Source organism: Triticum urartu, chromosome 3 (genome assembly GCF_003073215.2).
Source record: "Triticum urartu cultivar G1812 chromosome 3, Tu2.1, whole genome shotgun sequence".
NCBI lineage: Eukaryota > Viridiplantae > Streptophyta > Magnoliopsida > Poales > Poaceae > Triticum > Triticum urartu.
In genome coordinates this window covers 559,913,582-559,939,890 of record NC_053024.1, presented here as the reverse complement: position 1 = coordinate 559,939,890, position 26,309 = coordinate 559,913,582, and the positions used below count along the sequence as shown (strand labels likewise).

General features: G+C 43.4%; 1 long non-coding RNA gene across 4 annotated transcripts; it reads left to right on the top strand.

Moving 5' to 3' along the window:
• Positions 1-18,364: 18,364 nt before the first annotated feature.
• LOC125544994 lies at positions 18,365-21,712 on the top strand. Of its 4 annotated transcripts, none has more exons than XR_007299864.1 (3): positions 18,384-19,369; positions 19,455-19,541; positions 19,664-21,712. It is a non-coding gene; the product is annotated as an uncharacterized LOC125544994 (long non-coding RNA). The 4 variants fall into 4 exon arrangements; XR_007299866.1 differs by having other exon boundaries at positions 19,455-19,571; positions 19,674-21,712; XR_007299865.1 differs by having other exon boundaries at positions 19,455-19,571.
• Positions 21,713-26,309: the final 4,597 nt, after the last annotated feature.

Below are 26,309 nucleotides of genomic sequence, written 5' to 3'. Positions count from 1 at the left end.
TAATACTCATATCAGTGCCTGGGTATTTGATACTGGTTCAACTGCTCATATTTGTAACTCGAAATAGGAGCTGCAGAATAAGCAAAGATTGGCTAAGGACGAGGTGACGATGCGCGTCAGAAATGGTTCCAAGGTCGATGTGATCACCGTCAGCACGCTACCTCTACATCTACCTTCGGGATTAGTTTTAGACCTGAATAATTGTTATTTGGTGGCCGCATTGAGCATGAACATTATATCTGGATCTTGTTTATTGCGAGACAGTTATTCATTTAAATTGGAGAATAATGGTTGTTCTATTTATATGAGTAATATCTTTTATGGTCATGCACCCTTGATGAGTGGTCTATTTTTGTTGAATCTCGATCGTAGTGATACACATATTCATAATATTGATGCCAAAAGATGTAAAGTTGATAATGATAGTGCAACATACTTATGGCACTGCCGTTTAGGTCATATTGGTGTAAAGTGCATGAAGAAACTCCATGCGTATGGACTTTTGGAATCACTTGATTATGGATCATTTGATACTTGCGAACCATGCCTCATGGGCAAGATGATTAAAACTCCGTTCTTCGGAACAATGGAGCGAGCTAATGACCTATTGGAAATAATACATACCGATGTATGTGGTCCAGTGAGTGTTGAGGCACGGGGAGGGTATCGTTATTTTCTAACCTTCACAGATGATTTGAGTAGGTATGGGTATATCTACTTAGTGAAACACAAGTCTGAAACATTTGAAAAGTTCAAAGAATTTCAGAGTGATGTGGAGAATCATCGTAACAAGAAAATAAAGTTTCTATGATCTGATTGTGGAGGCGAATATTTGAGTTACGAGTTTGGCCTTCATTTAAAACAATGTGGAATAGTTTCACAACTCACACCACCTGAAACACCACAGCGTAATGGTGTGTCCGAACGTCATAACCATACTTTATTAGATATGATGTGATCTATGATGTTTCTTATCGATTTACCACTATCGTTTTGGGGTTATGCATTAGAGACAACCGCATTCACGTTAAATAGGGCACCGTCTAAATCTGTTAAGACGACACCATATGAACCACGGTTTGTCAAGAAACCTAAGCTATCATTTCTTAAAGTTTGGGGTTGCGACACTTATATCAAAAGGCTTCAGCGTGATAAGCTCGAACCCAAATCAGAGAAGTGCGTCTTCATAGGATACCCTAAGGAAACAATTGGGTACACCTTCTACCACAGATCTGAAGCAAGATCTTTGTTGCCAAGAATGGAACCTTTCTAGAGAATGAGTTTCTCTCGAAAGAAGTGAGTGGGAGGAAAGTAGACCTTGATGAGGTAATTGTACCTTCTCTCGAATTGGAGAGTAGCACATCACAGAAAACTATTCCCATGATGCCTACACCAATTAGAGAGGAGGCAAATGATAATGATCATGAAACTTTAGATCAAGTTGCTACTGAACCTCGTAGGTCAACCAGAGAATGATCCGCACCAGGGTAGTACGGTAATCCTGTCCTGGAAGTCATGTTACTAGACCAAGGCGAACCTACGAACTATGAAGAAGCTATGATGAGCCCAGATTCCAATAAATGGCTTGAGGCCATGAAATCTGAGATAGGATCCATGTATGAGAACAAAGTGTGGACTTTGGTGGACTTGCCTGATGATCGGCAAGCCATTGAGAATAAATGGATCTTCAAGAAGAAGACTGACGCTGATGGTAATGTTACTATCTACAAAGCTTGACTTGTCGCAAAAGGTTTTCCACAAGTTCAAGGAGTGACTATGATGAGACTTTCTCACCCGTAGCGATGCTTAAGTCTGTACGAATCATGTTAGCAATTGTCGTATTTTATAATTATGAAATCTGGCAAATGGTCGTCAAAACTGCATTCCTCAATGGATATCATAAAGAAGAGTTGTATGTGATGCAACCAGAAGGTTTTGTCGATCCTAAAGATGCTAACAAAGTGTGCAAGCTCCACCGATCCATCTATGGACTGGTGCAAGCATCTTGGAGTTGGAATATATGCTTTGATGAAGTGATCAAAGCATATGGTTTTATATAGACTTACGGTGAAGCCTGTATTTACAAGAAAGTGAGTGGGAGCTCTGTAGCATTTCTGATATTATATGTGGATAACATATTATTGATTGGAAATGATATAGAATTTCTAGATAGCATAAAAGGATACTTGAATAATATTTTTTTCAATGAAAGACCTCAGTGAAGCTGCTTATATATTGGGCATCAAGATCTATAGAGATAGATCGAGACGCTTAATAGGACTTTCACAAAGCACATACCTTGATAAAGTTTTGAAGAAGTTCAAAATGGATCAGTCAAAGAAAGGGTTCTTGCCTGTGTTACAAGGTGTGAAGTTAAGTCAGACTCAAAGCCCGACCACTGCAGAAGATAGAGAGAAAATGAAAGTCATTCCCTATGCCTCAACCATAGGTTCTATCATGTATGTTATGATGTGTACCAGACCTGATGTGTGCCTTGCCATAAGTTTGGCAGGGAGGTGCCAAAGTAATCTATGAGTGGATCACTGGAAAGCGGTCAAGAACATCCTGAAGTACCTGAAAAGGACCAAGGATATGTTTCTCGTTTATGAAGGTGACAAAGAGCTCGTCGTAAATGGTTACGTCTACGCAAGCTTCGACACTGATCCGGATCACTCTAGGTCACAAACCGGATACGTGTTTATATTGAATGGTGGAGCTGTCAGTTGGTGCAGTTCCAAGCAGAGCGTCATGGCGGGATCTACGTGTGAAGCAGAGTATAGAGCTGCTTCGAAAGCAGCACATGAAGGAGTCTGGATGAAGGAGTTCATATCTGATCTAGGTGTAATACATAGTGCATCGGGTCCAATGAAAATCTTTTGTGACAACACTGGAGCAATTGCCTTGGCGAAGGAATCTAGGTTTCACAAGAGAACCAAACACATCAGGAGACGCTTCAACTCCATTCGTGAAAAGGTCAAGGATGGAGACATAGAAATTTGCAAAGCACATGCGGATCTGAATGTGGAATACCCATTGACTAAGCCTCTTCCGCGAGCAAAACATGATCAACACCAAGACTCCATGGGTGTTAGATTGATCACAATGTAATCTAGATTATTGACTCTAGTGCAAGTGAGAGACTAAAAGGAAATATGCCCTATAGGCAATAATAAAGTTGTTATTTTATATTTTTCTTATTCATGATAAAGGTTTATTATTCATGCCAGAATTGTATTGATCGGAAACTTAAGTACATGTGTGAATACATAAACAAATACCGTGTCCCCAGTAAGCCTCTACTAGACTAGCTCGTTGATCAAAGATGGTTAAGGTTACCTAACCATAGACATGCGTTGCCATTTGATAACGGGATCACATCATTAGGAGAATGATGTGATGACAAGACCCATCTGTTAGCATCGAATATTGATCGTTCAGTTTATTGCTATTGCTTTCTTCATGTGAAATACATATTCCTCTGACTATGAGATTATGCAACTCCCGAATACCGAAGGAATACCTTGTGTGCTATCAAACGTCACAATGTAACTGGGTGATCATAAAGATGCTCTACAGGTATCTCCAAAGGTGTTTGTTGAGTTGGCATAGATCGAGATTAGGATTTGTCACTCCGAGTATCGGAGAGGTGTCTTTGGGCCCTCTCGATAATACACATCATAAGAAGCCTTGCAAGCAAAGTGACTAATGAGTTAGTTGCAAGATGATGTATTACAGAACGAGTAAAGAGACTTGCCGGTAATGATATTGAACTAGGTATGAAGATACCACGATCGAATCTCGGGCAAGTAACATACCGATGGACAAAGGGAATTACGTATGTTGTCATAGCGGTTCAACCGATAAAGATCTCCGTAGAATATGTAGGAGCCAATATGGGCATACAGGTTCCACAATTGGTTATTGACCGGAGAGGTTTCTCTGTCATTTCTACATAGTTCTCGAACCCGCAGGGTCCGCACGCTTAACGTTCGTTGACAATAGTGTTATATGAGTTATATGATATGGTGACCGAATGTTGTTCGAAGTCACGGATGTGATCAGGGGCATGACGAGAATCTCTAAATGGTCGAGAGGTAAAGATTGATATATAGGACGATGGTATTCGGACACCCGAAGTGTTTCGAAGTGTACCGGGTGATCATCGGAGTACCGGACACCCCCGGGAGGTTAGTGGGCCTATTGGGCCATAAGAGGGGAGCACACCAGCCCACAAGGGGCTGGCGCACCCCCAATGGCAGCCGCCCTAGTGGGAAAGGAAAGGTGGGGGGAATTCGGCCTCCCCCTTCCTTCCTCTCCCCCTTTCCTTCCTCCCTGTAGGATCGAAAGTATGTCTAGAGGGGGGTGATTAGACTACTTGACCAAGTAAAAGCTTAACCTTTTCCCAATTTTAGTTCTTGGCAGATTTTAGCTAATTTAGGACAAGTCAAGCAATCATCACACAATTCAAGCAAGCATGCAAAGAGTATATAGGCAGCGGAAAGTAAAGCATGCAACTTGCAAGAATGTAAAGGGAAGGGTTTGGAGATTTCAAACGCAACTGGAGACACGGATGTTTTTCCTGTGGTTCGGATAGGTGGTGCTATCCTACATCCACGTTGATGGAGACTTCAACCCACGAAGGGTAACGGTTGCGTGAGTCCACACAGGGCTCCACCCAAGGGCAACAGTTGCGCGAGTCCACACAGGGCTCCACCCACGAAGGGTCCACGAAGAAGCAACCACCCACGAAGGGTCCACGAAGAAGCAACCTTGTCTATCCCACCATGGCCATCGCCCACGAAGGACTTGCCTCACTAGCAGTAGATCTTCACGAAGTAGGCGATCTCCTTGCCCTTACAAACTCCTTGGTTCAACTCCACAATCTTGTCGGAGGCTCCCAAGTGACACCTAGCCAATCTAGGAGACACCACTCTCCAAGAAGTAACAAATGGTGTGTAGGTAATGAACTCCTTGCTCTTGTGCTTCAAATGATAGTCTCCCCAACACTCAACTCTCTCTCATAGGATTTGGATTTGGTGGAAAGAAGATTTGAGTGGAAAGCAACTTGGGAAGGCTAGAGATCAAGATTCATATGGTAGGAATGGAATGTCTTGGTCTCAACACATGCGTAGGTGGTTCTCTCTCAGAACATATGAGTAGGAATGGTGTGTGTGTTCTGATGGCTCTCTCTTCGAATGAGAAGGAGGTGGAGGGGTATATATAGCCTCCACACAAAATCCAACCATTGCACAGTTTTCCAATCTCGGTGGGACCGAATCAATAAACTCGGTCTGACCGAAATAGTAAACCTAGTGACCGTTAGGAATTTCAGTGGGACTGACATGCAACTCGGTAGGACCGATTCAGTTAGGGTCTGGGCATAACGTAATCTCGGTGAGACCGATTACACAAACTCGGTGAGACCGAATTTGGTAATTAGCTAACCAGAGAGTTGGTCAGGCAAACTCGGTGGGACCGATTTGCTCTTTCGGTGAGACCGAAAAGTTACAAAGGGGAAACACTGAGTTTACATTGCAATCTCGGTGGGACCGATTCGCTCTTTCGGTGGGACCGAAAAGTTACGAAAAGGAAACAGAGAGTTTGCAACCCCATCTCGGTGAGACCGAGATCCTTATCGGTAGGACCGAATTGCTAGGGTTTGGCAGTGGCTAATGACAAGTGAAACTCGGTGGCGCCGGATAGGAAGAATCGGTAGGACCGAGTTTGGCTTAGGGTTTAGGTCATATGTGGATATGGGAAAGTAGTTGAGGATTTTGGAGCATATCATTAAGCACATGAAGCAAGAGGCTCATTAAGCAACACCTCATCCCTCCTTAATAGTATTGGCTTTTCCTAAAGACTCAATGTGATCTTGGATCACTAAAATATAAAATGAAGAGTCTTGAGCTTTTGAGCTTGAGCCAATCCTTTGTCCTTAGCATTTTGAGGGTTCCACTTTCACATCCATGCCATGCCAATCATTGAGCTTTCCTGAAATAATCATCTTGGAATAGCATTAGCTCAATGAGCTATATGTTGTTATGAATTACCAAAACCACCTAGGGATAGTTGCACTTTCAATCTCCCCCTTTTTGGTAATTGATGACAACATATAGATCAAAGCTTCGACAAATGATAATAAGCATGAAATATATCGTCGCTTTGAGAAGTATGTGATAAGTAAGAGCTCCCCCTAAATTTGTGCATATTTAAAATTTGCTTTGGACTGCAAATGCACAAAGAGTTAGAGTCATGAGTTACTCTTCCATGTCACATACATCTTGGTGGAGCGCTCAAAATGATAAGAATGAAATACATGCACTCATCACCAAGAATATTGAATCATCACATAAGATAAGATAATAGCATTAAGCAAGCATTAAGTGTAGCTTATGATCAAACACATGATCATCAATGTCTCACAAATAATGACGTAGTATCAAGCACTCAAAAGCAGAAAAGTTCGAAAAACCACCAAATAAAGCAAGAGAGAAAAGCAACACACTCTCTCTCGAAGCCTATGATCTATACATCTTCTCCCCCTTTGGCAACAAGTTACCAAAAAGTTCCTAGAAAATGCATAGCACTAGATCGACGCTCAGGCTTGATCTTCAGGTGGTGGTGGAGTCCAGATCACTCCAAGGATGAAGGCTTCTGTAGATGTTGAAGTAGTCGCTGGAGTTGGAGCTGAAGTAGACGCTGGAGCTGAGGCTGTAGCTGGTGCTGAAGTGGTGGCTCTGGTGTCAGCAACTGGCACGGCAGACGACCTCGGGCCTCGTGGCACTCTAGAAAAAGCATGAGTCGTGGTCCTGCCTCTCCTCTCATTCATGTCCTCCTGGAGCTGCTCCACTGCAGACTGAACTTCCGTTACTTTGACATCCAAGTCATAGAACTTCTGTTCCATGATTCTCTCTAGGCTCTGCTGATTCTTAGTGAGGGTGGCTAGACTTTGCTCAATCCTCAGCGTGGATGCAATCAAGTAACCAAGCTGCTCTTGTTTGGTTTTCAAGAAGTACTCAGATGCCTCCTCTTGAGTAGGCATCTTGGCAGCTTTCTCCTTCCTCGCCTTCTCCTTCTTTGCAAATGATTGAGCAGATGATGGCTCGTTCTCAGTCATGACAACTTCATTGTCCTCGAAATCTGGACGGATGGGCAGGTGTTCCTTATCCAACAAATATACGCCCGTGCCCATCTTGGAGTTGATGAGCTCCTGAATCTGAGGGGCATATCCACAGCTCCTCTTTTGATCTGCTGCAGTCCTCTTAATTGTTTCCACTATGAGGCTCATCACTTTAAACTTCTGAGGCACATCAAACACATGTAGCAAGTTGATAGCATGGCCTCTGATCATCTTGTGATCTCCAGACTTAGGCAATAAGGTGTGGCTTAGTATCCAATTGATCGTCGGCAATCCTGATAGCAGATAATGCACTGAGCCAAACTTGAACGTGTCAAGTGCTTCATTGGGAATTTCCTTGTACATATTGGACATGGAGTTATGGTCCATCTTCTTCTTGGCATAGATATCCAAGTCCTCATCTTGCTCCTCTGGGGCATTAATGATCTGTGCCCACTCAGCCACTGTAGATTGGTACCTTGTACCCTCAGACATCCATGTGATCCTCCCATCTGGATAAAAGTGTGCCGTGGAGTAGAACTGCATGATAAGTTCCTCGTTCCACTTTGTGAGCTTCTGCCCAACAAAGTCAGCTACTCCACAAGCTATGAAGCTGTCTTGCACTCCAGGATAGTGCTCCTCATTGTCCTTGATGTATGTCCAATCAACCCATCGCATATCACAGACAATGGGCTTCTTATCTAGCAGCACTGTCTCATAAAAATCCTGCTGCTCCTTGGTGTGAAACCTGTAGTCCACGGCAGTCCTTCTCCTAGAAGCATATGGATCTGCTTCTCTCCACTTCCTGAGCCTTGAGTCTCTCCTGAGCTTCATATCCTCAGCCACAGGATGAGCATCGTTGTGGTCTGGGATCTTGGGCTTGAGCTTCCGAAGGACATTCTCTTCCTCATCCTCAGCAACAGTCTCAGGCACTGGGGCCTTGTTCTTCTCAGCTGCAGGAATGCTCCGTGTGTTCCTCTTGGGCTTTGGCTTTGGAGCTGGCTTGGCCTTGGAAGCAGCTCCCCCTGATTTTATGGCATCTCCCATTAGCTTGGGTGCCTTGGGCGCTGGTGCAGCTGCCTCTTCTTCTTCTTCCTCTTCCATGATGGAAGCTTTGCCAAGTACTCTAGCCACAGTCTTCTTCACCCTTTCCTTTCTCTTCTTGCCTTCTGCAGCAACTGGCTCTTGGGGAGTGGGCTTCTCAGTTGAGGCTCTTGCCTTTGACATGGGCTGCCTGCCTGCTGGCCTTTTGATTTTTAGCCCTGGCTTTGTGCCTTGAGCTGGCTCAACTCTCTTGGAAGTGGCCTCTTCCTCTGCCACATAGTCCTCATCTTCAGAGTCTGAAGTTTTCTTCTTCCTTTGTCTCGTGGCAGCCTTTGGCAAATTGCTAAGAGTGCTCATGTTGCCTTCATCAGATGAACTGGAGGGACTAGTGCCCTCACTCATCACCACTTGCTGCTCTGACAGATTATGGCTATCACTCTGGTCTGACATGCTGCAAACTGACTGCTGACCCTGTGAATAGATTATAGAGGAGATAGAGTGGATGAGCATCACAAAATGCAGAGATTTTTGCAAAAAGAATGATCCAAAAACTTGGTTTTAGTTTCCCACTGAAATCATCTCGGATCTACCGATTTTCAAACTCGGTGATACCGAAGCAGTTTTGGAACCTAAACTAGTGAACTCGGTAGGACCGAGTCACAGTTCGGTGGCACCGAGACTGCTAGGGTTTCACTGAGTTCAAAAATCGGTCACACCGATAAGTAATTCTCGGTCAGATCGAGTCTCACTTGTGCAATGGCATAAGCCAAATCGGTGGGACCGAGTTTTTCAACTCGGTGGGTCCGAGATGGTTTCGGCGGAAACCTAAACCTAGAATTTTCGAATCAAACCTAATCTATGAGCGTTTTGACTGGATAGAAGTTTATCAAACGTGGCTAGAAACAATATGATCACAATGTGCTAGGAATCAGATTGAGGAATAGCACAAAGATCAAGTCCATACCCTAGTTCGGCGGGGACTTGCTACGGCGGCAACAGCGGGGCAGAATTCCCGTTGACGGCGATGGAGACCAGCGACTGGAGGCTGCTGGCGGCGAGAAGACGATCCGGAGACCTCGAGGGCAGAGCAGGCTATCGCGCGGGCAAAGGGGTTCGGAGAAATTTCCAAATTTTGCCCGTGACTATATATAGCCCGACCCTGTCGGTGTGACCGAGTGGAACAACTCGGTGGCACCGAGATTCATAACTGCGTGCAGTTACTGAAACTCGGTGTGACCGAAAGGTTCAAATCGGTTGCACCAAGATCGAAAACCTAGATCAACTTAATGATCTCGGTAGGACCGAAAGTGGAGTATCGGTCAGACCGAGAATCATAAAGAGGTTTTGGAAGTTTAAGTCTATGACGAATTGGGGACTCCGAGCGCTCCTCACACAGAGTGGTTCGAATCTGACTTGATCAAATTTTGTGATGCAGCATGAATAGAGTTTGAGACGAGAAAAGCATAGATAGCTAGAGGAGGTTCTTAGGCATTCTTGTCCATCCACTTGGCAAAAGAAGATAAAACCAAACAATCAAAACAACAAGTGGATGTCCTCGAATGAGTAAATTATGCAACCAGCATGCTCACACAATAAGATGGCAAATGAAATATGTGGCAAGGCATGCATAACCAATTCTAGCATCTATCAAGCAATTTGCGATGACTAGGTCATCTATATATGAGTATATTGACTTAGGAGTCAAGTGAGAACACTTGATCATAGGTCATACTCATCGTTTAAGCTCAAGTGGGGTCACCACTTTTACATAAAGCATTGATTTGTTCACATCTTTAGAGTTGCTTTAGCTCAAGTCTTAGAGTAAAGCTCCCCCTAGATGTGATATCCCCCCTAAGAGGGATGAACTAACCTTGGGTTTTGTTGATGATGACTTCATGTAGATATTGAAGATGTGGATGCTCAATGTTGATGTAGATCTCTTGGAGCTATCCATATGAGTGAATTGCACTTTCAATACCTACATGGGTTAGTCCCACAAGGAACAAACAAGGATATCCATAGACATAGAGTGATGCACACAAAAGATGATGTCCATGAAAACTTTTAGGTTACCTTGTCCCTTGTCTTACCAACAAGAGGGTTTGTGACTCCTTGAACTAGTGCAAGATGTGGAAGTTGATTGCACTTGTTCTTGCCAAAATGATAAGAGTGAAGTATGTTGGCGGAGTCACCCTCAAGAACTCTCTAGTTCTTCTTCTTTTGGATCCACATCATCTTGATGGGAATCCTTGGAGTTGTAGTCATACTTGATGAAGTGGAACTTGAAGTAGTCTTGGGAATCCACTTGACTAAGGTCTTAGGGAGCTTCTTCAAATGCATCAATTTCCTCTTGAAGCTTGTCCTTGCCTTTTTGCTTGTAGTCTTGTGGTGGAAGATCATCTTGAGCTTGTGTCCCCTTGAAAGAAGTATACTTCTCTTGTTGAGGGACAAACTTTGTCTTGGGGTATTGATCTTCTTCCCATTCAACTCCATTGGCATTGAACTTTCGTTCAAAACCAACACCTTGATTCTTCCGGTGCATTCCTTGCTTGCGCACAATTTCCTCGAATTGCTTACTCCCGGCAAGGCTTTTGTACACTCCTTTCTCTATAATTCCCTTCAATAAGCTATTTTCTTGCTCAAGTGTAACTTGGCTAAGAGAATCATTAGTGGAATCAAGAGAACTACTAGAAGCAACAATATTGGATTTAGCATGATCATTGTTACTACTAGAGGAAGAATCTTTCTTGTTAGACTTGACTTGAGGCATGTAAGTGGATAAGAGTAAACACTTGGCAATGTAAGAAGAACTTTTCTTGCGGAGATCATCATTGATTGCCTTTAAGAACTCATGCTCTTGCTCAAGATTGAGCTTTTCAAAGCGTAGTTTCTCATGAGCTCTTAAAAGTTCTCGATGATCTTCGAAGATAGTGTCATGAGCTAACTTAAGAGTTTTTAGTTCTTTAGTTAGAGCCTCAATCTTCTTCTTATCATTGTCATTCGTTTTATCTTGATTAGCATGATTAATTGTTCTTTCATCATAGTATTCATCACTAGAGTTTTCACCAAGCAAATCATCACCTAACAAGTCATCTTCATCACTATTGAAATCAACATACTCGGGGTGTGTTACCTTAGGACCTTTGGCCATGAAGCATCTTCCAATTCCTTCATTTGGTGAGTCAAATATGTCGTAGGAGTTGGTTGACACAAGTGCTAGACCGGCAACACCTTCATCTTGAGTATCTTCGGAGTCGGAGTGATAACTTCTCTCGGAGTGGCTGTCGGAGTCGGAGCCGGATACCCATTCACCAACATGAGCTTGATGTCTTCATCTTGTGTAGCTCCTTGATGATTTTTCCTTCCTTTCCGAATCCTTGCTTCTCCGTGAGTATCTTCGTTCATAACGATCATCTCTACTCCTTCTCTCTCTTGGTGGTGATCCTTTGCTTCTTCTTTTTGGAGAATCTTCTCTTCTCTTGTAGGGAGCCGTACACTCATTGGAATAGTGTCCGGGTCTTCCACAATTGTAACAGTTTCGCTCTCGACTAGAAGATCTTTTGTCATTGTAGGACCTTGACTTGGAGCTTCTATCTTTGCTTCTACTCTTGTAGAACTTGTTGAAGTTCTTCATCATTAAGCTCAATTCTTCATTGAAGTCTTGTTTCTCACTTGATGATGTAGGGGCTTCACATGAGGCTTTATAGGCACCACTTGATTTGTTGTGAAGTTCCTCTTTATCCTTAAGTGACATCTCATGAGCAACAATTCTTCCAATCACCTCCGTTGGCTTGAGATCTTTGTAATTGGGCATCATTTGGATCAATGTGCACACGGTATCATATTTTCCATCCAAGGCTCTTAGGATCTTCTTGATGATGAATCTATCGGTCATCTCTTCACTTCCTAAGCCGGCAATCTCATTTGTGATGAGAGCAAGCCTAGAGTACATTTCAGCGACACCTTCACCATCCTTCATCTTGAACTTGTCAAGTTGGCTTTGAAGCACATCCAACTTGGATTCCTTGACGGAGTCGGTACCTTCGTGCATATCAATCAAAGTGTCCCAAATTTCCTTTGCATTCTCAAGGTGGCTGATTTTGTTGAATTCTTCGGGGCACAATCCGTTGAAGAGAATATCGCAAGCTTGAGCATTGTATTGCAACATCTTCAACTCATCCGCGGTAGCTTCACGGTTTGGTTCTCTCCCATCAAAGAAGTCACCTTGCAAACCAACACACACAATAGCCCAAACGGCAGGGTTATGTCCAAGAATATGCATTTTCATTTTATGCTTCCAACTAGCAAAATTAGTACCATCAAAGTAAGGACCTCTACGGTGATAATTTCCCTCGCTAGACGCCATACTCTCCTAGGTTGTGAAACCAAGGCTGTGACCACCAAAAGCTATGGAGATCAAGCAAATGGAGACCAAAGCTCTGATACCACTTGTAGGATCGAAAGTATGTCTAGAGGGGGGTGATTAGATTACTTGACCAAATAAAAGCTTAACCTTTTCCCAATTTTAGTTCTTGGCAGATTTTAGCTAATTTAGGACAAGTCAAGCAATCATCACACAATTCAAGCAAGCATGCAAAGAGTATATAGGCAGCGGAAAGTAAAGCATGCAACTTGCAAGAATGTAAAGGGAAGGGTTTGGAGATTTCAAACGCAATTGGAGACACGGATGTTTTTCCCGTGGTTCGGATAGGTGGTGCTATCCTACATCCACGTTGATGGAGACTTCAACCCACGAAGGGTAACGGTTGCGCGAGTCCACACAGGGCTCCACCCAAGGGCAACGGTTGCGCGAGTCCACACAGGGCTCCACCCACGAAGGGTCCACGAAGAAGCAACCACCCACGAAGGGTCCACGAAGAAGCAACCTTGTCTATCCCACCATGGCCATCGCCCACGAAGGACTTGCCTCACTAGCAGTAGATCTTCACGAAGTAGGCGATCTCCTTGCCCTTACAAACTCCTTGGTTCAACTCCACAATCTTGTCGGAGGCTCCCAAGTGACACCTAGCCAATCTAGGAGACACCACTCTCCAAGAAGTAACAAATGGTGTGTAGGTAATGAACTCCTTGCTCTTGTGCTTCAAATGATAGTCTCCCCAACACTCAACTCTCTCTCATAGGATTTGGATTTGGTGGAAAGAAGATTTGAGTGGAAAGCAACTTGGGAAGGCTAGAGATCAAGATTCATATGGTAGGAATGGAATGTCTTGGTCTCAACACATGAGTAGGTGGTTCTCTCTCAGAACATATGAGTAGGAATGGTGTGTGTGTTCTGATGGCTCTCTCTTCGAATGAGAAGGAGGTGGAGGGGTATATATAGCCTCCACACAAAATCCAACCGTTACACAGTTTTCCAATCTCGGTGGGACCGAATCAATAAACTCGGTCTGACCGAAATAGTAAACCTAGTGACCGTTAGGAATTTCGGTGGGACTGACATGCAACTCGGTAGGACCGATTCAGTTAGGGTTTGGGCATAACGTAATCTCGGTGAGACCGATTACACAAACTCGGTGAGACCGAATTTGGTAATTAGCTAACCAGAGAGTTGGTCAGGAAAACTCGGTGGGACCGATTTGCTCTTTCGGTGAGACCGAGTGGAACTCGGTGAGACCGAAAAGTTACAAAGGGGAAACACTGAGTTTACATTGCAATCTCGGTGGGACCGATTCGCTCTTTCGGTGGGACCGAAAAGTTACGGAAGGGAAACAGAGAGTTTGCAACCCCATCTCGGTGAGACCGAGATCCTTATCGGTAGGACCGAATTGCTAGGGTTTGGCAGTGGCTAATGACAAGTGAAACTCGGTGGCGCCGGATAGGAAGAATCGGTAGGACCGAGTTTGGCTTAGGGTTTAGGTCATATGTGGATATGGGAAAGTAGTTGAGGATTTTGGAGCATATCATTAAGCACATGAAGCAAGAGGCTCATTAAGAAACACCTCATCCCTCCTTAATAGTATTGGCTTTTCCTAAAGACTCAATGTGATCTTGGATCACTAAAATATAAAATGAAGAGTCTTGAGCTTTTGAGCTTGAGCCAATCCTTTGTCCTTAGCATTTTGAGGGTTCCACTTTCACATCCATGCCATGCCAATCATTGAGCTTTCCTGAAATAATCATCTTGGAATAGCATTAGCTCAATGAGCTATATGTTGTTATGAATTACGAAAACCACCTAGGGATAGTTGCACTTTCACTCCCTCCAACAATCATGGCAGTGGGGGTTTGACCCTCAAAAAATCATGGCAGTGGGGGGCGCGGCCAAGGGCAGGAGCCCAAGTAGGATTCAGACCTACTTGGGGTGCCCCTTGGCCTCTCCCATTCCCTCCCACCTATATATATGTGGACAATTGCTTAGACATGTGCGGTGCCCCCCCCCCCCACTCCGTCGTTTACACCCCCGGTCATATTTTTGTAGTGCTTAGGTGAAGCCCTGCGGAAATCACTTCACCATCACTGTCACCACGCCGTCGTGCTGCCGGAACTCATCCACTACCTCGTCGTATTGCTGGATCAAGAAGGCGGAGGACGTAATCGAGCTGAACGTGTGCTGAACTCGGAGGTGTCGCGCGTTCGGTGCTCGATCGGTTGGAACGCGAAAAAGTTCGACTACATCAACCGCGTTCTCATACGCTTCTGCTTACGGTCTACGAGGGTACGTGGATACACTCTCCCCTCTCGTTGCTATGCATCTCCTTTATAGATCTTGCGTGTGCATAGAATTTTTTTTGTTTTCCTTGCAACGTTTCCCAACATTTCTGTCTTCTCCTTTTTACACGAGGGGAGGGCTCGGCTTCTCGAATTTGTGGAACTCCCACATTTGGAGCAGCTTAGTGCATTGAGTTCACGAATTTGAGAGCTGGAGAAGATCCGAACAGGCCCTAAGAGCATGCTTTAGCCATGGATTATCCTGATGTTCATCAAGGAACAATAAGACAAAAGCACATGTGTTTTTGTGTACAACTACTTATGACTTGGGCTGCAATGTGGCATGGGAGGCTTACCCAACTGTTGTATGCGAGATGACATGCATAACTATAGCCCCAAAATGAGTAAGGAGGAGGGGGGTCCCTATTTGGTGCGGGTCGCGGCAAATAGCCGGACATTTGTGTAGGAGTGCTCGGGGATGAGCCGGCCCCTGTGTATCCAACGTAGTGCAGGGTATTTTAAGTTTACATGTTTGGTTTTCACTGGTTTTAGGAACATTCTAGAAGCTTTGTTTTTTTGGTTTTGTTGTTTCATTTTTCTATTGTTTTTCTCTTTTTTTGTTTTATGTGTTTCTTTTACCCTTTCCTTCTTTTCTCAAAACTCATAAATTAAAAAAAATCTTGTTTAAAAACACACATATTATCATATAATTTTTGGGGACATTAAAAAACTGCTCATGTTTTACAAAAATCTTATTTTTAAAAAAATTGCGCTCACATTTTAAAAAATTGTAACTTCAAAATTGTTTGCAAATAAGAAAAAAGATTTTCAGAAAAAAATTCATTTTACAAAATTTGTTCACAATTTTCAAAAATCACATTTCCAATAAATGTTCGGAAAGATATTCGATTTTCAAAAATGTTTAATTATTTTAAAAAAATTGTTTTCCAAAGTTTGTTCCCATTTCCAAATAATTTTTTGAATTATAAAAACACTAATTTGGTAACAAAATGTCACATGTTTAATTTTTTGAATTTAAAATCTTATTTGCATTTTTAATAAATGTTTAGAACATTTTTCAAAATCATAATTTTCAAGAAATTTGAAAAAATCAAGTTTGTAATTTCAAAAGATGTTTTTATCTGTCGCTGCTTATAGATCTTATGTTTTTAGATCTGACATTTCACCTAATTGTACACTTAAATAGAGTTGTAGTTTTAAAAATTGACTTGGAAGGAAATCCGTTCCAAAAAATTGAATTTAGGATTCTGCTAAAAAATATCAAATTTAGCATAACAGTAAAGATTATATTTGTGTAACTAGCATAGGAGACCATGCGTTGCAATTGGAGAAAAAGTAACACATGCGGGAGGAACCCTAAATTTTTAGGGGAGAAGCGACTGCGTGAGCCCCTACGTCATCAGGAATATTTTTCTATACACGTTTAACATTTGGTAAATATACGATAAATATACATTAGAATTCATACGCATTTTACATTTTTTAAATTCATGATTAACAATTTTTCAATCACATTTGTTTGAACATTGTTGTTTGAATATGTGTTGAACAGTTTTTCCAAATACGTCTTGGAACTTTTTTTTCAAATGCTATCAACATTTGTAAAAGTTGCACCCACATTTTCAACACTACGCACACATTTTTTTTCAAATTTAAGTTTTTTTTTAAAAAAATATGTCATGGATAATTTCCCCTCTTACTTGAGTGTTGGATGGACATGCTAGGCGATGGCACAACTCCTTGACGAGATGATGGCTTCAGAATTACTGATGTTTTACTTTGTAAGGTCTTTGTGAATAATTAATAAAGTGTGTGGATGCATCGCCCATATGCAAGGCAGGGGGTCATTCTTCTTCTTTTTTAACAGAGAGCTGAAATATAGACCATCGATGATAACTAAGTTAAAAAATACATCGATGATAACTATAGGTACCAGTTGGCAGTTGCACATGGCAGTGCGCCAGTGCTCAACCCAACAAAATAACAAATCAGAAGCACCAAACCACAACGACTAATCATTGTGCACCCTCAATCACCCATTCGGCGATCACAGCAAAGCCTAAACAACTGCCCACTCGCACAGCCTGTGAAAGGTGGACAGACCGAAAGCAGCAGCTCCAGCCAATGGTCCTCATTTTCATGGCTAGCCTTCCACAACACAGCACGCCAAAGCCCTACCAAGTACCAATGGGCGCTATATATACCCGACGTGCTCCGCTCTTCCTTCCCATCTCAAACCATTCAGCTCGCCAGCTTCCTGTTCTTTGCTCAGTGCTTATACATCTTCGACTAATTCCCAATTAGTATCGGTCGACCGAGAAGCTAGCTACCTAGCAGAAATGGCGGCCACCCTCAAGCTCAGGATCCTCGCCGCCGCCGTCGTGGCCTCGTCCGTGGTGGGCATGGCCATGGCTGCTGAGGCGCCAGCTCCCAGCCCGGCCACCGGAGCCGCCGCGACCACCCCCGCCTTCGCCTTCGGGACGCTCGTCGCCGCCGCCGTTGGGTACCTCTTCTGCTGAGCTGCGCGCGCGCGTCTGCTGGCTGGACCGGCCCTCGGCAGTCGTGTACTCGTGTTCCCGCCTTGGTCACTATTTTAATTATTTTATTTTTATTTTTTGCTGGCAATGGTCACTATTTTAATTAGCTGATGGCGTGCCATGTACGGGTTATGTTCTGACCGGTTGACGCGCGTACTGCGCTTTGGTACACAGCTACATACTATGAATTAATACACATCGTATTTATCTTCAAAATGGTTATGTACTCGCTCCTCCGATTCAAATTAATTGTTGCTGCTTTAATACAATTGATTTGAATCGGGGGAAGTATCTGTTTTGCTAAAACTCTTTGGGCTGACATCGTATATAACACAGTACAGACGCAAGCGTTCATACATATGTGCATACGCTCACATTTATGAACGCACACACGCACATTCTACCTCTATGAGCACCTCCAAAAGACTGAGCCGGCATATCATCTTGAGATTTACGAAGTCATCGTAGGCACCTCCTCGTCGACAGGAACGTCTCCTCCCATTGAAAGCGCATCGTCGTAAATCCTCTCCTCCCACTGAAAGTGCATCATCAGAAATCCTCTCCTTCCACTGAAAGTGCATCGTCGGAAATCCTGAAATAAATTCAGAAATAATGCGAGCACCAGGACTTGAACCCTGATGAGCTGGGAATATCACTGTCTCTCTAACCATCCACTCACATATTGATTCGCAGATAATATATACCTTGATGTGATATCATCAGGATACTAGATCAAGTCGATGCGAAAGAACAAGAGGGAGGACAGCATCGGTCTAGTTTCAGGCCACGGACCGGCGACTAGTTAAGACTTGATCATTCCACGGTTGAATTTTAATACATTATAACGGTGCACCTTAAGAGCTCTCTCAGGTCATTAACATTCACAGCCGCTAGATCTCTAGGTTTGGAATTTTTGGCCGTTCGATAAAACTCTCGCGCAACACTTCCCGCAATCTGAGCTGGGCAGCTGCTCCCGTGGCAAAATTGGAGCCGCGTGGTTGATCGGGCTCGTATTGGGCTGTCCCATTTTTCCTATCCCTTTCCCTTTGCTCTCTTAGTCCTCGAGAAACCTAACGAAGCTGGCGGCTGAGGAGACGACTCGGCTGGTGCTTTGCTGGGCCGCTCCAATGGCGACGTCGACCCCGTCGGCCGCTATCTCCCTTGCCGCCGCCGCTCCCCACTGATTTCGCTGCCTCTGCGATGCCTCCCTCCCTCCAAGGCGATTGCATCATCCGAGGCGGGGTCACGGCACCTTCCCAGATGCGGCGGAGGCACCACATCCCATGGCGACGGCGGCCTGGAGCTCCTCCCACTCTGCTTCGTCCCCACGTTGATGCAGGCCATCTGCAGTGAGATCCTGCCGAGGTGCGCGGTCTTCTTGGTGGATCCAGCTGAGGCGCGCGACGGGATCCCGCGCGAGGGGATCGAGGCGGTCCAGCGGCTTGTGTTCATCTCGGTGGATCCAGCCGAAGTGCACGAGGGAATCAGCCTAGGGGTTGGAATTGGTGGCTGAGGAGGAGGCGGCGCCGGCGAGGGTGCACAAGCCGTGCACAAGGCCACGATGACTCCACAAAGACTGTTGCGCTCTCCATGACCCTCGATCGCGTGCTCTCCGACCTCGACTCTCTCCTCATCATTGACGGGTGAAGAAAATTTCTTCTAGCGGTGAGGCAGTGGGAAATAATCTTGACGCAACAGCGAAAGTGATACAGATCCTAGCCTCCTCCCCTTGTGTATGTTCTAGCAGAGACAGATAGGAGATTCAGATAGGAGCGATGGACAAATTTTGTCTCCTCTATGTTAAATTTCGTTGATCTTTTCTCTCCTATACGTTGTCCGATTTTCTTGATTGTTGGCCATATATTTGTGTACTCAAAATGATGCTGCCCAATGTATATCTTCAGTATATGCTGCTGTCTAATGCTTATACAGCGGAGGGGATGTTCCCGAGGAGCCGACCTAAATGGCTCTGTCTACGCAGGTGCCATACACTTTCCTGCCCAGTGCAGTAATCGCCTCACTCTCCACAGGTACTCCATGCTAATTTCTCCTCTTTTCGCCAGCAGCCGTGGATTGGATGCACAATTGTTCCACTTTGCAAACAAGAACCATGTCAGGAAGCCATGATCTGGAGTGGTCATCGCTCAACAAACGTGAGGCATCCTTCCTCATTCACCCCCGTGGTTTGTAAAGCCTTGACTGTTCAACCCGCCTCTATGTAGCTGCTAGCTAGACTGTTGATTACTACTAAATTTGTGATTTTATTAATCTCAAGATCGATGCAGCAAAACCCCATTGAAGAAACGTGCTAGAAGCCAGTTCCACGTTTGGCTAACCTGAACGTTCATCGCTACCTAGGTATGGCTGCCAAGTTTCCTTTAGTAATGTATATGCATCATGTTCAGACATGCCTGCAAGGCTCCATCTAGGTAGATGTTATGTACTATAGCTTCCCACCACTAATTTCATTTCGTTTCTTGATTGTAAGTTGAACAAACTGAATCTACGTATATATGCAAAAATATTTCACTATGCAAGCTACAATATTTGGTCTGCACTTGCAATAGTTTTACTGCACTTGGAATACAATGTCGTGAAGAAAATTATTGTGTTTGCTACAACCTTAGCCTGACATACACATATTCTGAAATGGTTGGCGTTCAAACAGAACAAAGGTTAGCATCCTTGTTCGCTCACCCCCGTTTTAGAATGGTTTTGCACGGTGCAGATTCATTGAATGGCCGAGTATTAATTTCATTGAATCTGTGGTGCGATGTCTAGCTAGCAATTGGAAAAACCAATTAGTTAATAAATTGAAGCGGTCTTTTTTTTTGCGGGTGAATTGAAGCAGTCTTGTTTGCAAGTGTACCACTTGTTGTGTTCTTAAAGAAAAGGACTTGGCTTCTCTAGCTTCGCAAGTCTTTAATAAACATCATAATACAGAGATTGGGCTCATCGCTTTATTGACATGCATGTCATCATTTGTGAGAAGTCATTTTCAGTACCATTGATATTACAAACATGTTGACCAGGCGCAAACTGAAACAGATCCATCGAAGATGTTCAAAACTGTTGTCTTTTTGTGCTGTTGTGTTCTATCTTCTTGAACAACCCAGCCCTCACATTTGTAGTATAGGCCTAGAATAGGTGTTTACTTCATTACTAACTCCATTTATTTTGACTTTCTCATCGACAGTAAGTTGTAGTAAAATACTGAATCTACCGACATGCATTCTAGAATGGTCATCTTCAAACAAAGGTGAGACTCATTTACTCCCCTGGTTCGGTTGTGATTGTTCAATCACTTTCCATTATCTGTAGCCTGGGTTCGCTGCTAGACTACCTTTTACTGTTCCAGTTGCAAAATATATCTCTCAACGGAATATACTAACCGAGAAGGTTGAAAAATCCCACGAGAAGACGACATGCTAGCGGCCAGCTCTACCTTTTGCCAACATGTGAATCAAGGCTGCATCGATCGGCTAACTAATGAGATCAATGAGTTTCTTCATTAGGACCTCAGATTGATTTCCAAGTTTTCTCATAGCTAGCAACTCCTCCATCCGGGTTTATTAGGCCGACCAATAAATTTAAGTATGTCACAAAAATTATATCATCAGAAAGCTCTTTCAAATACAAATCCAATCGTGTACTTTTTGTACCATATATTTTATATTTTACTGGGAATATGGATGGTCAAAGTTTGGCTCAAAATAGTGGGGGGCCTAATAAACCTGGACGGAGGTACTAGCTAGCAAGTCTAATTAGTGAGTAATATATTCAGACCTGCAGTCTCCATCTTAATTAGTTTATTACTTAACAATGCCCTCAACACCTGCACAGAAAACAAGGTCTGATCCGTGGAACAGATGATACTAGCAAAAATGTCTCTTACAGATACTAGCAAAAATGTTCTGTAGGTAATGTTGTTATTATTGTTTCTTTCATCAACATACACCATGTTATGTATGGAGCAATTATAACTGTTGTGCACTTCTCCTTGGCACACTACTTATGTAGTTATTTCCTCAATTGATTTTCCTTGCTAACAAGTATTTTGTTTGTACTTCAGTGTAAGCAATTGTAAGTTGGTTAAGATGCAAGACAACTTGAGCCATTGTTTCACAACAACCCACTGGCATTTGATATTGAGTTTCAGAGTTTCTATTATTATTGTAGATCAGATGGAATTCTACAACCTCAACTTTGAGCAAGTACACATTCAGTCATCTATCCTGATGCAATGTAGAATATTTGTCCCTTAGACCACAATGTATACTTGTATTACTGGCCAGAACGCATTGAGATTTTTTAAGATAATAAATATCGCCCCGAAGTTCTGAAATATTTGTACTGCCTTTTCTCTCTCTCTCATGTCTTTCCTCGATATCTTTTTTAGTTATCATGATTTGAGTCTTTGCGGGAGTCTTTTTAGGAGGCAAAAAGAGGTCATGTTCCATATCAATCATAATTTATATCTCCGCGCTTAATACCACAACTCAAACATTAGACCTAAGGAGAAAACTCAAAATACTACTCCCTCCGTCCCAAAATAAGTGTCTCAACTATGTAGTAACTTTAGTACAAAGTTCTACTAAAGTTGAGACACTTATTTTTAGGAGTGAATACTTTTTTGTAGATCAATCGGACTGGATCTCTCTTGAGTTACATAGCATTATATTCTTGATTTCTCTCTTTAGTTACATCGCATGATATTCTATAAAATGGAGAGACAAATACAATATATAAAAGCATTGCAAAGAAATGTATACACGGTACTTCATGTCTCTAACAACTCTTTTAAGTCAAAATAGACGGGCGCAGCAACGCGCGACATAACGATCTAGCTCTCTCAGACCATTAGCATCTTGAACCGTTGGATCTGCTACTTTGGCCATTGCTGCCCGTTGGATGTTATTCTGGTCCCCCGTGGGCTCTGTGCGCTATCACCGTAGTCTCAAATGAATTGGGCCGGTGCTCCAGGAACTATTTCGGGAGTTTCCTGTTATTTTGGGCCAAATGGGCTGGATATCGAAACGTGAAAATTTCTATCGTGGAGAAGACGAGACGCAGCCCCACCTGCGCCGAGCACTGCCTGTGTCGATGCGGGCATCAGTCGACGAGTGGTCTGCTCGGTCGGCGTCTCCAGTGAGGGGACTAGACCGGTCGATGCGGAGGGGAGGTTGCGGGTGATGCATGTGGAGGGGAAGCGGCAACGGACTGTTCGAGTGAAACTGAACCGCAAGTATTGAAGGAGGCAATCCATCTTCAGTTTTCGGGAGCATTCATCGTGATTGATGCGTGCCACTCGCCCATGGCCATTAAATAAGTGCAGGTGTGTGTTCCTTTTTCCCGGCCTCTTCCTAGAGCACCCCTACCCCCAGGTTTATATGTAGCTCCATCCCCAGGATTTCTTCCTTGCCCTTCATCTCGTCTCTCTCTGGATATCTGCTACTTGCCGCCAATACTACTGCCGACTCTGTCGCTGGTGTCCCTGGGCGCGCTGACGTCCAAGACGGCCGCTACGCTGCTCCACCGCTCACTTGAGAGGATCTGAGAGGCTCGTGGGCTGCAGATCCAGAGAATTATTTTACCGGTCACATCGACACATCTTAGAAAACCTTGGCTGCATTTCTTCAGTTCTCAGATTCTTCAATCTGCACATGGTTTGATCTAGAACACCTGCTATACTTTCTTTCTCCATGTCTTTTTTTGGTTCTGTATAATGTTTGCCGATGACAAGAAATATCTTATTAGGATAACGTGTGCAACACACTAATATCTTTGAGAGTTCAGCAAAGTCAATATCATGTTGCTGCCAGATGGTGTCTCCATACCAGTTCAGTGATGTGAATTTCAGATAATGAACGATGTGAGCTTCAGAGAATGTAATTGTTCTATTGAGCTCAAAACGACCACTTTTGATTATATTTTCTTTTTCTCAATTGTAACTTGAAGCTATGTGGTTTCGTTAAATTAAATCAGGGAGGAATCCCTTCTTAAAAAGAGCACTGAAACTAACGTACGGGTGACCACATCATATTTGTCCGAATGATATTTATATCGATTAGCATGGGACGCGTACATGTTATGTTACTTCTGCTTGAATTCACAACATCATGCTTTCTACATGGGAACAATTAGAGAGTGAACCGCTCGAGACCAATACATTTTAAGCCATGGAAACAGACTGATCATGCTGTAATAATGATTTTCCTTGTTCTCCGTAGATTATTCGTTGTATTTTTGCTGTATTTAGCATTGCTACTAGCGTGCTACAGCTCGGTGGCGCACAAAGTTTTCCCTGCTGGTTTCTAACTGAGCTTAGTAATTTTGTGTTTTTTCCATTAGGCTGCCTTGTCTTGATATACATCACTATGAAAGTTTTACTTGATTTCCAACAAACTATAGTAGAGGTGAATTTCTGCAAGTTGCTTTCGTTATCACTAAAGGTGGATATGAACTAGAGTTGCAAACAAGGACAACGTAGTCATAATTTCTCATTGCATGCATGTCTCATTTACATTACATCCTTGGTAATCCTATATTGACATCCATTTATTCTTTGTTAGTCTTTAACTCCAACTATCTCAACATTCATGCTAAGGTATGGTGCCCATTGGTTCTTGGTATGTCTTTGCATCCACTGTTTTTGCTTCATCCATTCAGGTAAATCTGAATACTTCGTATAGGTAATGTTAGTCCACTTGACCATTCCATAACATGTGGCAACACTGAAATTATACATGTATGGTGTTACGTTTCTGTTTCTTGTAATGGTTCTTACCCTCTTTGCAGGAAACACAACTACCAATTGTCAAGACCACCTGCCATATAGTAGTTGTTCAGGTTTTGGTTTTACAAGTTTCTGCTAGCATTATTAGCTCTTAAAATTTACGATGCACTGGATAAATGTTACATGTGCTACTTGTGTTGATAGACCTACAAGGAAATGTTCTTTCATTAATATCGTCTTTACATCTTCCTCAAAAAACACTTTGATTCGAAGTGACATGCCTGGAGGTAGACATTGTCCTACCTGGCTGAAAATAGGTTGCATATGCTCCGCAGACAATATCTTTCTTGTGGCTCTTATAGAACAATAGAAGATCAACTAATGGTTTGGTTCCATGGTTACGTACAACTTTGTATTCCTTGGTTAATTACCTAGCCTTAGTCTGCTTACTTTATGAAGAGTTGATCTTATGAAATCTATTTGAGGTTACCCTATTTGGCCTGGCTGCGCATGTTGCTACTCTGCTATGTGGCATGTCATATTAGGGTATTACTACTTTGTACTATCCTAATTTTGGTGGTCACTCTGTTTTTATGTGTTGCTTACCTAGTGAACATTCGTCGGCAAGATTATTTGACTGAAGGCATATCTAAATTTTGTTGGTCCAAAGTAGTATTTTTTGTAAACTATTAATACCATCAACATTTTTACGTAATATTATTATCCACCTTTCGGTTCTTTTTTTTTGTAAATTTCTATTATCCAATTGCAAAAATAGATGGGCGCAGCAACGCGCGCCAATCATGATCCAGTGATCAATCAAAGTCACACTCTCTTCATGGATGATGATTTCTCAAAGCACGTCCCGGCTTAGCGCTTGATTGCTACTCTATCTAGGATTCTCTGGTTTTGCACCTCACTGGAATTTTGATTTCGTGAAATTTTCGGGGGAAATTGGCCGTCAAATTTCTTTCAAATGCTTGCCGATAGTCAAACGATTCAAACAAAAAATGGTCCATGCGTAAGAAAGAAGGCTTTCCACCATTTCAATAGGACCTACAATAGCAAGTGAAAATTATTCTTTAAGAACAATATGAATCGTTTTGAAATTAGGCCAAGTTTTTTGACCAAAATATAGGCATTGCCACCCAGCGACTTCACAAACTTTGCCTAGAGGGCATTGAAAATATGGTTACCTGACTCTTAGCACTATTGTCGACTTCACATCCTTCCTCCCGTTGGGTGGTTTTATTGGCTAGGTCTCGCATATGAGTTTGGCAGGAAAGACTAAGGGCATGTTTGGAACCTCTCCCAGCTTCTCCAAATCCGCAACTTTGGCTACCCTCACTAGCTTCGGGCTCTTCCTGGAGATCAGCGAGCGTTCGGCTTGAGCGACGGCTTCTCCCGGTGTGCCATGCACTGGCAACCCAGCTAGGGGAGTCCTGGCATGTTCGACATCACTTTGGGCGCTGGCTGTCGTGGTTCTAAGTCTGACAGTAATGTAGGGGGGGTAGGTATGGAGAGGCAAGATCCTAGCTATGGAGTAGTTGTAAGCACACGAGGTTTACGAGTTCAGGCCCTTCTCGGAGGAAGTAACAGCCCTACGTCTCGGAGCCCGGAGGTGGTCGACTGGATTATGTGTGTATGAATTACAGGGGTGCGAACCCTTTACACTGAGGAGGGGGGTGGCTTATATAGAGTTTGCCAGACCCCTCTGGCCCTCAGTTATGCCGGGTTTAAAGTACATTAAGGTCGGGCGTTACTGGTAACGCCACTAATAAAGTGTTATAAAGATCATAAAGGCTACTTAATGTCCGACCGTTAGCGCGCGGAGCGTCTTTAGATCTCCTGGCCGTCGAGTGGGCGGATCTTGGTCGAGTGGTAGGCTTCACGGTCGAGTGTCCTCGAGTTCGTCGAGTGGATCACCTTCAAGTCGATTGAAAAGTGATTTCTTCTAGAGATGTCCTTGGGTAGGGTAGTTTGGACAGGTCCATGACCCTACCCTAGGTACGTAGCTTCATCATTAGCCCCCGAATGGATCGAGGTTTGAGTCGGGAAGGAGTTGAGCATTCTTCCGACCCATCCTTCGTGTCATGAGTACATCTTGTTTTGGATCAATGAACCTGGGCGTCGTTACCAACTTCTTCTCCGGTCGCCTTGGTCCATTCATAACTTTCTTTAGTCG